The sequence below is a fragment of the Ornithodoros turicata genome, chromosome 5, assembly GCF_037126465.1.
Source record: "Ornithodoros turicata isolate Travis chromosome 5, ASM3712646v1, whole genome shotgun sequence".
Lineage (NCBI taxonomy): Eukaryota > Metazoa > Arthropoda > Arachnida > Ixodida > Argasidae > Ornithodoros > Ornithodoros turicata.
This window is the reverse complement of record NC_088205.1, coordinates 44285280-44303589: the sequence shown is the minus strand read 5'-3', so window position 1 is coordinate 44303589 and position 18310 is coordinate 44285280. Positions and strand designations below refer to the sequence as shown.

The window sequence follows — 18310 nt, the reverse complement described above, 5'->3', positions numbered from 1 at the left end:
TGACACGTGCGATCGACCTACTCGGTCCAAAGTACACCCAAATGCAGCCCTGTGGATGTCTGGTGTTCGTGAGAAGCCATGTATTTGGATATCCCATGGGTGATGTTTGGCCCGTAATATGTACTCTTCGGGTTCCAAATGATGAAAACAACAAGAACTACCCCTCCTCAGACCGATATCCGCGAGGACGATGCCTGGACGATGTTTTCTGGTTATTGAAAACAGCGCCCGAAAATAATAACAACAATGAGCAGGTACAAGAACCGCGTAGGCCGGTATAAACACTCAGGCCTGTTTCTTTGGGCCAAGTGCACGTGCAATGTAATATTATATAGAATGTTCATTTTTATCTGATACTGATTTGTCATAAGTAAGATATGAGACTACCACAGATGTCGTTTTTGCAGATGGGTTTTACGACCAGGCGTACATCCTCTCGAAGAGACGCAACTACAAGATGTCCAACTATCCAAAATTCATTAGTTACATGACTAACTAGGGAATTTCGGGCAAAAGCGAGATAGCAGAATTGGCGACAACCCTCCTTGAAAGCCATTCTATCTTTTAAAGATCCTGAAACGAGCGTGAGCCGTGAAATATCCATTGCCCAATTCCGCTGTACAAATACGCCAAAGCCAGAACCAAAACCGCGCGCCACAGGAGTGCATGACCTTCGTCGACGGAGGCTTTTTTGGACCGCAAAAGGGTTGATCTGGCCTGATCATCACCTACTCCAATCATCTCCATCGCTCCAGAGCACGTGGCCCTCCCTCTGACGTGGGATGCGCGCTGTCCTCCCTGCGCTCCTGATCGGCGCGGTTTCGGCTTCGGTTCATTTTTATAGCAAAATTCGGCGATGAATATTTGAACTCACTCGCGCATTTAAGATTTTTTAAATGGAAAGACGTTCAACGAGGTATGTCTCACATTGTGGCAATTTTGCCTAAAATCTCATAGTTAAACAGTTCATTAATGAATTTGAGATAATTAGTAATCTTGTAGTTACATACTCTCTCCCAGAGGATGTCCGCCTGGCCGTATGACACAACTGCAAAAACGATATCGATGCTGCACTCATATCTTTTGATCAAGAATATGTAACAAATACAAATGAACACCCTGGAAACATTTGTGCACAACCTATTTCAAAACACACGTCGAACAGGCTGGTGCTATAATAAAAAAGGTAGTAACACTCGTAAAAGAGCATAAAGAAAAGAATACAGTCGGACCTCGTTAATATGACACTCGTGAATAAGACATCCCGGTATGGCGGTCCGTGAACGACGACGACGACGATGTGACCCTGCTGCCACGCGGTACCGCGTTGACCCGTCAGTTCTGCCGGCACTGTCCTAGCGTGAGGCCACGCACACCTCCCCGCTGGGATATTCCCTTACCGCCGGTCAGGACTCGTGTGGAGGAAGACCATTTCCTCTACATTTGGTGACCCGAACTACGAACACCATGTTCGGCGTAATTCGGCCTTCTATCATCCTAAATTTCAGAACGACCACCGTCATCGTGCATCAAGATTCGCACACCTGCCCAGAAACTGGAATATGGCGCTAGGGCCCGTCTCGTGAGCATACCGAGGACGTCATTCCACCGGGGCCCGTAATAGAAGGCCGCGTTCCATTTTTCTGACCCGGTACCATTCGGCTACAACGCCCCGTACCGGTCGTGGTACGCCGTGGTCTTCTTCAGGCCTCCACGTACTTCGTGATGGCACTCCGCACCATTAACAACGATAATTCAATCAGCACGCGCTCTCCAAACTGTATCGATATATCGCTGGCCTTTCGCCCTGACGCCGCACATGCGTCAGCTCGGCTCGCTCGCATTCTGGGAGGCGCTCTCTGCAATGCCTCACGATTCTCCTTTCGCTCTGCTATCATCTGGCATGCAGCTTGGCGTGGACATGGTGCAGCAGCACGACGTTCAGCGCACTACTCAGAAATGACGACACCCGTTATCCTGCTGCTGCCGTGCACACTGCCGCGATCCCAAGCCGCACGTCCAGCCGCCCCCCACGAGACGCCGTCATTTTCCCCTCCATCATGGTATCAACGCGAACCTCAACCACTCAACCGCAAGCACCGCTCCGCGTCTGAAGGTGAGTGATGTGGCTGCCCGTGGACGATGACGACGTGACCCAGCCGCCACGCGCTACCGCACTGCCCGTCAATACCGGCAGCGTCCTAGCGTGAAGCCCCGAACATCTGCCCGCTGGTATATTCCATTACCGCCGGTCAGGACTCCTGTGGAGGAATACCATCTCCCCTACACGCGCTTTATGACCCCCTTTCTCGGGAACAGTTCATTCCCAATGGCCTCCGCATGTAACTCATGTTCGTTAATATGACATTTTATTTATATGGCAATGAGCGGTATTTTCAGCACAACTAGGGGCGAACCGGTGTATTTTGCCCTCGTCACTATGACCGTTGGTCACTGAAGCCGCGGTTGAAGCCGTGGTTGAACCTGACCTATAACGGCCAAGTCGAAGGCCCGTTTGTTGGGGTGCGTGACTCACGGTGCGCCTACCTGACGTGCTAGTGGTGTCCTTGGTCATTCAAACCGCAGTTTCAATCCTGAGCTATAATGGCCAAGTCAGAGGCCCGTTTTGGGGTGTACGTGATTCGCGGTGCCCCTTTCTGACGTAAGTGGTGTTCTTAGTCACATGGGCATAGGGACCAGCTGTAACACGGCATTCATCGACCATGCCCGAGAAGCGCAAGCGAACCAAGTTGACTGCAGGGACGAAGACGCGGATATGCCTCAGGTTCAAGGAGTGACCATGCACCCACCAGGATCTCGCGGACTGGGCCAATGGAGAGCTATCCCTTGACATAGTACGGCCTACGGTGACCACGACCCTGGATGACTCTGAGAACTGGCTGGGCCTGCCCTGTGACGAGATAGGCACGTTTCGTGCGAGGCAGCGTCCTCGGAGAAAGCACTGGTGATATGGTTGAACGACATCAGAGCTAGAGGAGCCATCGTCAACGATGCAATGCTCACAGAGACGGCCAGGGTCAGAGGTTGGCGTTTGTCCTCACTAGCCTCGCCCTCACCTAAATTTTCTGGGAGAAAAATTTTCCTCACCTCACCTCAAAATTTTTTGAAAATTTTTCCTCACCTCACCTCAAAAATGTTTTTCGAAATTTTCCTCACCTCACCTCACCTCAACGGAATTTTTGAGACTTTTCCTCACCTCGCCTCAGCTCAATTTTTTTCGAAATTTTCCTCACATCACCTCACCTCAATTTTTTAAAGCTATTTGTGCGTTCGATGTGAAGATTGTGTATTCGATGCGCGTTGGCTTTGAGTGACTGCCAATGTAAATGCATATATCCAAGGCCTGAGTCATACAGGGTGCGGCACGAAACGTGTCATTTGACCATTATAAGAAAACGGCTTAACGGAAAAATATGGGGTAAACAAATTTCTTCTGGACATTTAGTTTGTCGCCAAATACAAATAATTTCATCAATTTGCCATTGAAATACATTTTCGAAATTGAACTCATGAAATTGCTTAGTCAATGTAACGTTTCTTTTTTTTTTTTTTTTGCTGGAGGATTTGGCCTAGTCAATCATAGAAAACGCTTCGTGGAACGATTGTTATACCCGTAAAAGTTGCGCGGAAATTGAGGTTCAATTGCGGGTATGCGAATGACGCGCAAAGTCGGGCGTCAGATCAGCGGCGAGAGAGGAGGCCAGTCCCCGCCCAGATGAGAGACAGAAGCTGCGGAAAGAAGGAAAGATATCCCGTGTACGCGCGGGAAAAGTTTTCATAAAGTGCGCGTTCATAAATTTTTCCTCGCCTCACCTCAACAAATTTTCCCATGGTTTTCCTCACCTCACCTCAAAAATTTTTGTGAAGATTTTCCTCACCTCACCTCAAATATAGTGAGGTGAGGAAACCCTCACCCTCGCACGCCCTCGTGAGGGTGCCCACCTCTGGCCAGGGTCCACGGAACACTCCTGTGTAAGTTGCTCTACTATGACCGCATTAAAGTTGCGGTCATCAAGAACGCAACCTTAATGCGGTCTTTGCTGTTTCGTTCATGTTATAAATTTCTTCAGCAGTTAGCCTGCGAGAGGTTGATGAATCTTGCATTCCCTCCCTCACGTAGTCTTCGTCCACTGACGCAGCTGACGTGGAGGTTGGTACTGACAAACGGAAGCTGGTCATCATCAGGAAAACAGCGCGACACAGTTCATTCGGAAAGGTATTTGACACCAGCATTCATTGCCACTACTATTACAACAAGAAGGCGTGGATGACGAGTAGCATCTTTAACGACGTCCTTGCTATTTTTGACGAGACTCTTCAGAAGGAAAAGAAACGCGTGCTGTTGCTTGTGGACAACGCTGGGTGCCGCATAGTGGATCGAGAAAGGTACAAAAACCTCAGAGTTTCAGCCCTTTGATGTTGGCATCATTCCTGCTGTGAAGGCGTCATACCGTGCAGACCTTGTGCGGCACTGCCTGGCTTGTGCGGAGAACGGGAAACCTCAAACAGTCGACATTCCTCGGACGCTTTTGGCGATCAAGCGTTCCTGGGACAAAATATCTGCTACTACAGTAAATAATTGTTTGGAAGCATACTGCCCGATTCCGCGTCTTCCTCGGGTGATGACCCTCTGGACAATGTCCGAACGGCAAGCGCTGCTCGCTAAAGGTAATTTTTCGAGCTCGGACAGTGCTGTTCAGCCATATGTTGACATTGGCAACAGCGAGAACGCTATAGAAGCCATCTCCGACGAAGACATTTTGGACCTTGTTTCCCCAGCAGTGCCGACAGCACAGGACACAGAGCCTGTTACCGACAGTGACGAGCAGGAATACGACACCACCCCAGTCAGCGCAACGGAGGCCACTGAAGCCCTTAGGACGGCTCTGCGTTTCTTTGAAGAGCATAAAGACATACAGGGTGTACTCGCCATCGACAGTGCAATCGTGTCCTTGAAAAAAAAAGAAAAAAGAAAAGAATCAGATTCAGACTTGTACCAAGCATTTGTTGGATTTCTTCAACAAATAAAGTGTTATTACGTTTTTTGATATGCTTGGTTGAAGATTCGTACTCTGTTATCAGCTTTCAACTTTTAGAAGCCTACGTAAAAGCCATGGTACAACTTCTAACACGCCGTGTTCGTTAATATGACAGTTCGATCTGCGGGAACGGCTGTGGTCATATTAACGAGTTTCGACTGTACATATGCATGAGTTTATAGCTCGAACGTCGCCGTACCAGCAGTGTACAGCTGTTTCACCCTTATTGGGATTCCATCAGTAGTGCGTAGGTATGCATCGTTTCAAGAATTGGCATGAGTAGGTGACGTGGAACGTGATTTTCTTCTATCACTCCAGTTCACTGGTATGATTCAATTTGTCCTGTGTTGGCAGTTCACTGATGCTCTTGTGATAATTTCTTTTATGTTCTATTAATAAAATAAGATATAAAAATAATAAAAGATGTCGCCCTATATAGCTTTGCTGTGTAGAGGTGTGCAACCCTCGTAAGCATGATGGAGAGTATTCTGAGGCAGGAATGCGCAGACGAATACAACACAAACCTCAAGGTGCCAAAGAACATGAGAGATCGAATTATGGCAGGCGCCAAGGGTGGGAGTCATCCTTCAGCCCACGGGCAATCCGCCAACTCGCATTCGTGTATGAGTTCACCACCGACGACCGTCACGTCAGCGGCATTCACAATAGTGCAGCGGATGCCCTGTCTCGCATCCATGTGTTACCTATCCAAACTTCCTCTGAATTCATCGATTTCGCCTCCATGGCAACAGCTCAGGCACTGGATGCGCAGCTGCAGGACCTCCAGTCCTCACCAGGCTCACTGGGCTTGCAAGATGTACCCCTTCCCCATGCGAACGTTACCCTGACATGTGACGTCTCTACCGATTCACCCCGACCGTTTGTGCAGGTGCCATTCCCATTCACAGTCTCAAAAAAATTGAATGCTCTCACGCATATGGGAATCGGTGCGACACAACGCCTCGTCTGTGCTCGGTTCATCTGGCCACGTATTAATACCGATATTCCGCATTGGACACGTTCCTGCCTGCTGAACCAGCGAGCCACATTGACAAGCCATATCGCCACATCCCTCAACGATTTCCACCGTCTACCAACCGTTTCGAGCACTTCATGTTGACCTCGTCGGACTACTGCCCGCTTCCCGATGATTCCGGTACCTGCTCACGTGCATCGACCGTTACACCCGTTGGCAAGAGGCTTACCCCATCCCATGTGCCACCGCCGACACTGTAGCGTGCTTGTTTTAGTCCGTCTGTGTCACCCGTTACGGTGTTCCGGCAGTTGTCACCACCTGCAGAGGCCGCCAATTTGAATCCAAGCTTTTCAAAGACCTCTTCAGCTTCATCGGATGTAAAACAAACCTAACAACAGTGCACTATCCCCTAGCAATGATTTCGTTGAACGGCTACACCGGCAGATCAAAACTGCTATACGCTACCAAGCTGACCCCAATACCTGGGCTGACAATGTTCTCGTTATTCCCCTGGGTCTACATTCTGCCGTCAAAACTGACTTAGGTGTTCACCGGCTGAACTCGTCTACGTCACAACTCTGCACGTCGCCGGCGAATTTTCCATTTCTTCACCACCAGCGCTTATTTTCCCCGATACCCTCTCGACCAACTCCAACGAACACTCTCAGAAAAAAGGGAGTATGGGAAACTCCCTTGATGGAGTTCACGCTAGTCACACATATGGCTCCCTTTGGGGTGTTTAGGCCCTTGTAAGGGTGTTCTCATGACTCTCTTGCTAAGGGTGTTCCTTGACACCCCATCCTGAGGGGGTCCCCTCGACTCCCCTCAATGTTGGTTTTTCCCTGGCACCCTTCCTGCAAGTGTTCCCTTATCTGCCCTACCCAAGCACATTGCCGAGACCACTAAGCACTCTGTCACCACTCCACTCTGTCATTAAGTTATGCGAGTCCACTTGCACTTGTGTGCGTGTGTGTGTGTGTGTGTGTGCAGATACTGATCTACGTTGCACCGTGTTACAAAAACAATAATGACCTCGACCCAAAGCACGAACAACAGGTGCAGTGCCGCTCCGTTTTGCTCAAGAATCTAGGTAGTCCCATAGAACTAACCAAGCGGAACATCCCTCAAAAGCCGTCATTGGGATTGCAGTACTATACGAACGAAAATTTTACAACCCACTCCTAGAGCACAAAGAAGCGTAACACTTTCGTAACGGTGACGGACATATGCCTCATCAACTCGCAGTGCATCTGCAGTAATTCAAGGCACTTAGCATTACATAAACAAAATACAGAAGCCGACACTGAAGATTTTTGTTTAAGTTTAATTTGTACAAGCTTTCGCGTGGAGGTCCACGCTTCCTCAGGTACGTACGGTCAGTCACGTAGGTCGTACCTGAGGAAGCGTCGTCCTCCACGCGAAAGCTTGTACAAATTAAACTTAAACAAAAATCTTCAGTGTCGGCTTCTGTATTTTGTTTATGTGATCTACAGGACTTGACTCCCCTCTTCGTATACGCATCTGGCACTTAGCATTACAGAAAACATTTTCTATCGGACATTGTGTTTCTTACTTGACCTGCCGCTTTCCTTGTCATTACAGAGTATTTCCACGGACATTTTCTCTCGAATGAAACGACCGATCCCATTGTCAATTACAATTATAACAACAAAGACTGCATTGTAGAAGCGGCATCTTTATGAGCATAGGGAAACAAGATGTAGCCACCAGCTTTCTGGTAAAGTTGCAGTACCTGTTGCTCAGTACGTAATGCTGGGTACTTTCCTGTGATATCTGCCACCAACGGCTTTTCTTGGTACTGTCAGCACTTGCGAAAAGTAAATGCCTTCTGCAGGGATATAACTACTTTGGCCATGTCAGTCACAGACTTGTTCATCTCTTTTATTTTTTATTTGTTCATTATTTGCAGATGCGTCTCGATAAACTTAACAAATGAACAAAAATACAAGCGCACAACAACTCGTACATCGTCGGCGGCCACGCCGTTTATCTTCACAGGCACCCATACTGCTACCCATGTGTTCCTACGAAACGACGCCGTCCGGTCCCCCCTTCAGCCACCCGACCTTAAAAGGTCCTCCACCGCAGTGAGAAACATTTCACTCTGGACATTGCTGGTAGAGCAGATAACATGTCAGTGGAACGACTCGACCGCCAAAGGCTACCGTTGCTCGACGCTCACAGAAGTTCCTCGAGTCGGTCGAAGATGGCGAAAACAACCGCTCCTGGCATGGTCGTAATTCTGAGCATGGCCGTCGCGAACGTTCAGATTTTGCGGACCGATTAGGGGGATGCAATTCTTAGGAAGGCGCACGTGCTCGGGTTGACGGAAACTTTCACTGATGGTCCATGAACGGCTAGTGTCGCACTTTACACCAAGCAAGGGAAAAATACGGTCACTCCATGGCATCTGCCCTTTAAAACGAAGCGGGACGGGAGACATGTGTGCGATCGAGAGCACTATCAATGGTCATGGAACCATCATTGTCGCTGTCTACCTCATGCCAAACGTTTCACGGGACGACGTCTAACTCTTCCTCACTTGGAATCTTCTGCCATGAACTCCTAAAACGCAACTACAGTTTCCCGAGGTAAAAACGGCGCACTGCTGTACCGGCGTGTCGCTCATTGTGTGTGGAGACTTTAACATTACCGCCATGGACGTCAACAATGGGTTGGTTGTCGACTACATGAGCGAGACGTTCAATTTGGATTTCGTGGGTGATGTGAAGGTGCCGACCACACGCAACGGCACAAATATAGATTGTGTGTTCGCGAGAAGTTCGCTAGAATTGACCCAGACGAACAGGAATCGTCCAAGTGATCGTGTACGGTGGCACGTTCAGGTTCATGGTCTTCGGAATGAAAATTGAGCTTGAGCAGATCGGGAGTTCTCAAGGATAACGCTTGGGATATTATGATAAGTCAATCGGCTTACATAACTTTGCTGATCTTTTATGCGACAGCCTCCTTTATCGTATCGTTTCCATAGAGTGTTGCCGATCTGCTAAAACTCCCAAAAGTATGCTTCTTTCGCACCCAAAATGGAGTCGTCGTCCTTCATCTGCTGCAATGCTAGTAACGCCATCGCATTTCATACGCGATTGGCAGAGTGTCAAAGAGTACAACCATTTTTTCCCTTTCTAGACCTTGGCTGGAAAACCACCTAAGCAGCCTTGTTATCATTGTAGCATGACGAGAAAAGTGTGTGTATATCGAGTGACACGGTCCGGTCCGTATCCCTTGCGGTTGAGTGTCAGGGGTCGGATTCACAAAGAGCTTATGCGACGGAATCTGTCGTAACTCCGTCGTACGGGAAAGTTACGACGAAGTGTAGATTAACGAAGGGCGCGCGTCGCAAAATCTTCGCTGCTTACGGCGGAATCCTGCGAGAGCTCCCGAGCAGTCTTACGAAGGAAGATGGCGGCGTTATTTGGCAGCGGTGGATTTGGAGACGGCAAACAAAGACTCCGTAATACGCGCCAACGCATTGCACTTTGCCACAGAACCTTCGAGACCATCCCCGAAGTGACATTGAGGCACTTTTTTAGCTTGATAACCTTCAACAAATGCTTCAACTTTTTGCACCGTAAAATCGGGTCGCAGGGATTTTTCAAGCATCCCTACACCCCGCTAATACACCCCCAACACCCCTCCAAATTGTCTGCAAGAAAGTCTAAAGAAGCCATAAAAGCTGCAAAACTGAGTGCAACACACCGCTTACAAAACACCCTCACCCACCCCCTCCCCGAGACGAACATACTGGGAATATATTTGCTGTGTCATCGAACGCGTTTCGCCTGTGATTACATGGCATCCATTATGGCTACCGAAAGACCGAGAGCACGTGCAGTAACAAAACATTTGGGGACGAACAACTTCTTCTAATGGGACGACTCCTATTGGTGCGATTACAAATTTTCGTCATCGTTACCATAGCGAAAACATAGTCTCGCACCCTTTGGCTGTTTCTCTCCGAGCTGCACGTGACAGGAAGCGAAAAACTTCCTCTTCCTCGTCAAAGGGGGTACCCTCTCCACTACGATAGCTTTGTGAATCGCGCTTACGACGCCGTCGTACGCGCGTCGCAGGCTACGACGTCTTAGCGCATCTTAGCGTAACTTACAATCGCGTTTGTGAATCCGACCCCAGATGCACAAATATCCTTAAGAACTTCAACGTCTGGTCACTCAGGTCGCTCCCTGTTGAATACGTTCAAAATTCGGTGATTACACTTTGGAAGTTCCGCCACAACTCGACGACTTCATTTCTTGTGTTTTCGTAGAGGAGAGGAGCTACGAACTGTGGTAGGTTTTGGAGCAAGCAGTTTGCATCATTTCGAGTTAAGGAGGTGAATTTAAATACCTTTGTATTGCCTTCTCGAAACAGCTTAACGTTTGCACCACAGCCCTTTATGATGTCACACAGCTTTGCCACGGCTACGTCCTTTGACTTGGGGTCGCGCGCTTTGTTTGTGGCGTGTACATCTTGCATTTCCAAGAGCACGTTTTCACGAAGTCGCTCTAATATTCTTATTTTCATATGTAGAACGTCTGGAATGATGCGACGAGGTTCTATGGAGAAAAGTGCGGGATGGTGGACTGCGTTCTCATTTGGTCACAGCCTTCCTTCATGCCTGTCAGTGATCTTAATAGCGGCGGATTATTGAACACGCTAGATGGGAGAGTGGTGTCACATCATTGTTTGGAATCCGCATTGCATGTTGTGCATGGTTGACTTGATGAGCCTGACGGCATTCCTTGAACAAGTAAAATAAATATCGTGTCTACCCTTAAGTGCAATTGCACTCTCACAAAGGTGTCGTCTACGTCGACACCGCCCTTTTCTGCGACATCGTTTATTTCTATTGTGAGGTGGATCATCATGTTTCGAATTCCAAGGTAGTTTTCCGATATTTTGACAATTGCCAGAAGACGATGTAGTTTAGGACGTTGCATTTGCAAAGATGGATCAACTATGAGGAAGCTAAGCGCTCTCCATGTTGCGGCCTTACTGGTGTTACACCCATCCCCCTCCACTTCGATGGTCAACTGTGTTGCAGATTCGTACTGGTGTTAGGAGCGGAACAGACCCTCGGTAGTGGGGGGGGGGGGGGGGGGCGGTTTCTTTGTCGGAGTGCGTAGTGGGGGAAGGGAGAGAGGGAAATCTAATGTATAAACAAACGTTTTCAGTGAGATTGCCCCCCCCCCCCACACACACACACACCTTGGATCCGCCACTGACTGCTCTAGTCCACAGTCATCGAACATGTTCAAAACATGTCGTCGTATTTCTGCCTTGAACGACACCTGTCCCCTAGGTCAGTGCGCGGAGTTCGCATAATACGCACAGAGAAGTAAAAAAAATCGCGGCATTCGTTAATGCAGGTCCGCGAAGGCAGTTGGGGGAATACGCACCTCAAATGCTACCATGCAGTGCTGCTCAGTGTGTTTATCGAGAACTGAAACTACACTTTCAATATTTTTCTGCTCCGCTCTTGTCATATTGAAGTACGAATAATTCAGAAGGGTTGGCGCGCCAATGTCCAGAGAGATGCGATGGTCAATGTGATGTAATTGGTGATAGTGTCCACTTCTGTCTTTCACAGTTGTTGTTATGATTTCTAGACCAGCGTCTGATAAAATGGTTTCAACGCTTGACTCAACGGGATTCAACAAGCTTTGCAGAATACGCCTACCATTCTCTTGCTTCCTTCTGCTGGGTTGTTCAGTAATTTGCTGTACACTGGAGACTGGAAGTGCGTTGGTGCTACCGATCTGAGGTTCATAACTCTGCGCACTGCAGGATATGGCGTCTAGCTTCTCTTCCAACCGTCTATTCTTATTTTCTAGACGTTGCAGTGTTTAACTGTTGAACTTCTTCATTCGTAATTCTCTCGTCTTGCGTGTTGGTGTTTGACGGTACACCTTGTTTTACAAAGGGCAGCTAAAAGCTACTTTCTGTTTGAGCAAAGGTGTACTTCTGTATTCCTCTTAGCCTTCTGCACTTACGTAGCAAAGGCTAGTACTTTTTTAGGAACATTCTGTTTGCAAGTTCATTTTGCACCAGCTGCGAATGTTTTTTCAATATGTTGGCCATTGTATTGATTTTGCTCCCAATTATGGAGAAAAAGTCCTCCACCATCCCCCGAACAACAACTGCTCCCCCTACCATGTCATAAAAAAAATTCCTTCCCTCGTCCATGGCAACAAATTTAATTCTTTCGGAACACCCCTGTTGCCATGTGCATGTGCAACCTTTCCAGAGGGCATGCACAGTCGGCCACTGCGCACCGTGCTGATACTCTGACAGGCAAACGAAGTTCCGTTCCTTTACCTGATGCCCTTCCGAATGCCGTCCAGCCGGTTGGAAGTTCCAGACGCTCAAAGTCGTTCGGATCTTGCAGCAGTGTCCATCCTCTTCCAATTAGCGTTCCTTCCCCTTTGAACACGTAGCGGTAAATGTCCAGTTCAAAAGGAATCTTCAAGAGTCCGTTTTGGCCGGAGGCACACAAGAAACTCGTCTCTTGCAGCCTGCAGGCGGCCACGTATTAGTCGCGTAGGGTTTCGGAGGGCATCAAGACACCGTTTATTTAGGTGGGATCTTGGTTCGTATGTGCACTCCCACTTCGACCGTCCTTTCCACTGAATCAGGTAGGCTTTCTTCTGTGCAGCAAAACGGCAGTGCCAAATTACATTTACTCCATTAAATATAACAGGGAGTATCTCACCGTTTTTGTGATGACTCGTTCCACCGCGTACAGGTGGCCTGAAGACGATGCGGGGACGTCTCCCTCCCGCTCATCAAAGTCCAGATGCGAACTCCCGACCTTAATGACGGGCACCATACCAACTATGCTATTCCAAGGTGCGAAAGCTCGCAGCCGCTCACGCCTCCCTCACGATCAGTTCGATTAGAAAAAAATAATGGTGCAATGATGTTACACGTAAGGGTTGTCTGCCTATTGTATGGCGATATGTTGCACGTGCCGCAGGGTAGGACTGCGGATAATTTCGACAAACTGGGGTTCTTTTGACGTGCGTCGGAAATCTCCGACACACGATGCTGGAAGCAATGTGTTTTCGCTTAGAAAGCACCCCAAGCAGAGCACATACATTTAGGTATGTCGATAAAGTCGACAAGCCTTGCCCTTGTTGATATCTTTGAGGAAATTTGGAGTAACATCGAGCTGAATCTTTTGACACAAGGAGTGTTTGTAGACCTGTCCAAAGCGTTTGATGTTGTGAACCATGATATCTTAATCCAGAAAATTGAGAAGTATGGAGTTAGGGGTATCCCACTGAAATTAATTAAAAGTTATTTAACTGATCGAACGTAGCACGTTTTTATCAATGGAAGTTGTTCAACTAGGCTTGGATGTCGCTGTGGTGTCCCGCAAGGCTCAGCCCTAGGTCATTTTCTTTTTCTTTTTGGTTTTTATTAATGATTTAGCTGACTTTATATCTGGAAAAAGTATATTATATGCGGACGATTTAAACTTTTTTATCACTGCTGAAAATGAATCTGAATTGTTTGATAAGGCTTGATAAGGTTTGACAAGACACGAACTTGCTGGTTGGCTGGGATCTAATAAACTTATTCCCAAGCTGAGGAAGTCATCTTACCTTTCACCGAAGAGAAAGAAACTTGCTACAGTATATGATTCAGTTTTCTGCAATTCCGTTCTTCCGAAGGTAGATTCTATCAGGCGTCTTGGACTTCATACTGCAATATTTGGGGACGCGAAAGACGAGTACAAAAGGTATACACAACAAATATTGCAGTATGCTATCCCACCAACTAGCCCAACTTTCTGTGCTTCTTGGACTTGTTATAGACCAACATCTAAAATGGGATAGCCACGTACTCGCTGTGAGAAGGAATGTGCCTTTAGACACATTCGACAACGAGATGCCTACGGTAAGGTGTTGCATGGAGAAGGGTACAGTAGTGGATAAGCAGCGGCATAGTATTTGCGTTACTTTTATTTGGTAGCGGTATCTAGTTACTTTTTCAAATTTGTAACGACGCTAGTATTGCGTTACTTGTCTGTGGAGTAGCGGGTAGCGGTATTTCGTTACTTAGTTTTGGTAGGGGTATAACACTGATAACGGCTGATAACGAAAGATATACGAAAAAAACCAGTGGGTTAAGCTGGTATCATATACTTTCAAGGCCAAAGAAGAACAGAAGAAGATAAAGTTCAGGGGCACCTGCTGCGAAGAAGTATCAGAAGTGTGACGCGTATTTGGAAAAAGGCGGTATTCAAGCAACAAGGAGAAAGGGCCGCGATTCAGCGTGGAACCGCTCCAGCACGATAGTGCCAAGATAGTGCAGCGGATGTGGACCCCATGACGCACGATGAACTGTGCACGGAACTCGAGGCAAACGGCGTAGTGACAATGTCGAAGAGACACAAGGAAGCTCAGGCAAATGTTGCGGAGTACATTGAGTGACAGACGTTGAGCCCACGCTGCATTTCTTATTCCTGTGTTTCTTATTTCTTTCTGTGCTTTTCCGTTGTAACGATCTTCTGCATACTGAGATTTCAGTCCGCAGCTGCACTGACGACCAAAGCCAACGTGGACAGAACGTGGCGTACAGTATACCGAAAATATCATTTCCCTTCCTACGCTTCCCCCCTTAATGCTGCCTTGGTCATCGTCCGTGCATTGAATCCCAACACAACACTTATGTGTGCTTGTGACTTTCCTGTTTGGGCCCGCCGTTGTCAACATAGTGAAGTGTGTCCATTGTAATGTTAGCCATGAATTTTTTTTTCTCATTCGAACCAAACCAAACTAAAATTCAGACTGCCTCAACACTGTGGTGCCGACTGATCCATATCGCTCGCACATAAAAGAAGAAACACAACGAAACATACTCGTACTCTACATCACGCTTCGTCAGGCAATTGCTGTTGGTGTAATTGTGGTAGGTTGCTATGTGGAAAACATATACTTCTCAACCAGCCAATATCCCTGGTATTAAAAAAAAACACTATGGTCTTTATTACTTTTGCTGGCTTTACATTTCGCCATCCTTCGTCAATCCATCCGTCTCCACCTTCCATCTTCAACGTAAAGAGTACCTTATTTACATGAGTCGTCGATATCGTATTTGCAGTAATATGTATCTTGGAAGCTCCGACCGCTCTTCGTACAGAGCTTCAAATAAACCTTTACTTAATACTATGACGATACTGATGCGCAGACCGAATAGTTTACATTGCTTAAGACCCGTGAGCTTCGAACTGTGGTTCGATCAACCTGAAGATAAAAAAGAAGATATTGTGCGATGTAGCAGGCAGCGTTGCTTCCCTGTTACGTGGGCGTTGTATGTTTTCTCATTGATATTTTACTGGCGAAGTAATCATGAGGCGGTTCCACCACAACGCGTTCATATGCTCGTGGAGCTCCTTGATCGCACACAGCACGGTGCGGTAAAAGAGTATCGATGTATCCTTTACGTAAAGAGATGTGTTTCAAAGAATTTATTGCGGGGCGCGTGTAGCAGAGGACGGTATGGCTACGGCAGCTAGTACGATGATAGCCTGGCCTGTTTTCATCAGACACTAGCGAACATGTAATGAAAGACGGGGGGTATTTTGTACATGCCATCAAGCAAGTAAACCTTTATCTAATAATCGTGTTGGAAAAAGGTGACTTTGTCAAAAACGTTGTCTTACTCGCGTAGTGCCCATCAAAAGCGGTTCGCGCAGCCCAGTTTTACGTACGGCAGGGAATTGTAGATGTTCTGAATGTAGAAATGCACGTTTGTATGTGCTGTGCATGGCAGCGGTAGGTTGGCGAGTTCGATCACATGCGGTATTGAAAACAGTAAGGCGAGGCTTTGTTAGGAAAACGGGGTCTATATTTCGTTTTCTCTCTATCTCAATTTTTTATTTATTTTTCAATCAATTCACCTCTTTCTATAAAATATTTCTGTGTCACCAAAGGCTAGTTCTTACTTGCCATATAGTTTCTAGCGACTGAAAGAAATATAATTACACCGCGCATATCGACCAATTTTGCTCGCCTTTGAAACTACCGCGAAAGCTAAACTAACTAACCCATATTTCATCATCCGTCCTATAAACATAGTTTTTTTATTTATTCGTTGATCAGCTGGGGACCGCATTTACATGCCGTCCGCGGTGGTGACGACCCATCAACAGCAGGATTCACATGAGATGGGGACGTCACCCTCGCAGCTGCACTGCCAACTGTGGAGCCTCACAAGTCAAAGGAGCTACACCACAGCTACAGCGAGGTACAATGAAGGATGGGGCAGAAGAAAAACTCTGCAGCGCGAGCAGAACTCGCTTTTTTATAAACTGTCTTAAGGAACACAGGCTCCAAGTTGGAAAGAAGGGTGGATACAGGACAAAAAAGGTGCTGTCGGCCACCTGGACGAAGAGTTCAAGGATAACTTTATTGCCATTCAACTGGAGAACTGATGGAAGTCCCTAGAAAGGGCATACAAAAATGCGAAGAGGAACAATACCTCTGGGAGTGGCACAGTGGTATTTGAACATGAAGAGTAAGTAATGGGAACAAATTGACATATCATGTGCTAAATTACGTACCAGCGAGTCTATACCGACCAGACTACTATTTTGTTCTTGTTCAGCGTGCACTGTGCAATGGGTTTATTTATATGGTGGGCCTCTTGCGTTTAGTTGTGTTGTGCTGCATGACATCTTGGAGAGCCAGCATCACATCCCTCCAGTAGTGCTGACGGCGCCAGGCAAACCCGTGATCAAACGTGGGTAAGAAAAACAGGGCAACCTCTTCTGCAGCTGTGCAAAAGTATACCAAACCTTGGCTGCACGTCTAGTACACTTTGGTAGCATCGCAGAACGAAAACGAAAAGTTGTTTTGCATGCACATACATGCAGTATCAAAAAGGCAAAGGAAGCAGGAATGCGCATAACCATTGAATTGAATAAAGTTAGAATAAAGAATAAGGCACTACGGAGCAGCTCGCTCGCACCGAGAGAAGAGAGCAGTTTTTTTGCCTCATGCTGCGAGAGGCCAAGCCAAAACTGCAGGGAGGTCGCACTCGCTCAAGGAAGCGTGACCACAAGGGAGCTGCCATCCGTTGGTCATGGAACGCGTTGCCTTCCGTTGACTGCTTCATTCCGCTAAACTTGACGGGCTCGTTTTCGTAAATTCATCACTTGCTATCTAGATTCGGCGTACTATACGCGTATCTCATGTGTATTTGTTAAACAAATAAGCAGTGAATATTTTCCCACTACATCACTTACTTGTGTGCTGTCGTTCGTTCGTCGCTTGCACCACGAAACTCGACAGACCAGAGCATGGAATGGCGGGTGGTTTCGTTTGTGCCATTTCCAATTTCCGTTGGTTCGCAGAGCAGCATGATGACGACGGTTAACTGTGTGTTCATCTTTAGGCAATGTTAGTGTGTGATCTTCGGATTACTGTTGTCTTCGGAAATACATGCCTACATTCGTTATGATACGTAACGATTTATTTATTTCGCTCGCAGAGCATATACGAACGCTACTTCAACACGTCATAGGCGGTTAACATGTTCATCCGTGTCGGTGGAAAACAAAGGGTTGGCGGTGTCGCAGGCAATCTTGCAGATAAAATATGATTCATGCTTGATATGACAACGTTTACCTTGTGATAGCGATCAATTCTGCACGCATCCAAAGGGTTCGTACGTACTCAACGCAATTACACGGCTCGCCTCGCTTCTTTCGCCCTCGGTTCCCTGTTCCCTCCATCGGCCCGTTTCCCCGTTTGTTACCCCGCGTGACTGCACAGGGTTGGCAACAAACGGAGCAGCTCCGCTGTTGTTAGGGGTCAGAAATTCGTCCACTAACACTGTCCATGACCAACGGATGGCTGCGCCCGGGCGGTCACGCTCGGGGATAGGAGAATCCCATTGACGGCGCGCCAGGTCCGTTCTCTAGTCTTCCTATATTAACTCTATGCAAAACTGTCCTCAACTCTCTTCCGCTCTCGACGGCGAGCATGCACATATACGAGGGTGGTTCCATAAGTTTCCGGCCCGACCAACTTGTAATAGTCATAGAGACGAAACATGTGTATCACTTTTCGACATAGTCACCCTTAACTTCGAAGCACTTTTGACACCTTTCAACCAGCATTCTTATACCCTTGAAAAAATAGTCCGAAGTTTTGTCCACAAAATGCTGGAAAACTGCCTCTTGCACCTCACTATTGTTTTGAAATCTCCGTCCTCTGAGATCCCC

At 47.4% G+C, this 18310-nt stretch overlaps 1 protein-coding gene across 1 annotated transcript in view; it reads left to right on the top strand.

The window, feature by feature from the left end:
• The window catches only part of LOC135394418 (GTPase-activating protein skywalker-like), a 282666-nt gene that overhangs the window by 239622 nt on the left and 24734 nt on the right, over positions 1 to 18310 (top strand). The gene's annotated exons all lie outside the window — the stretch shown is intronic.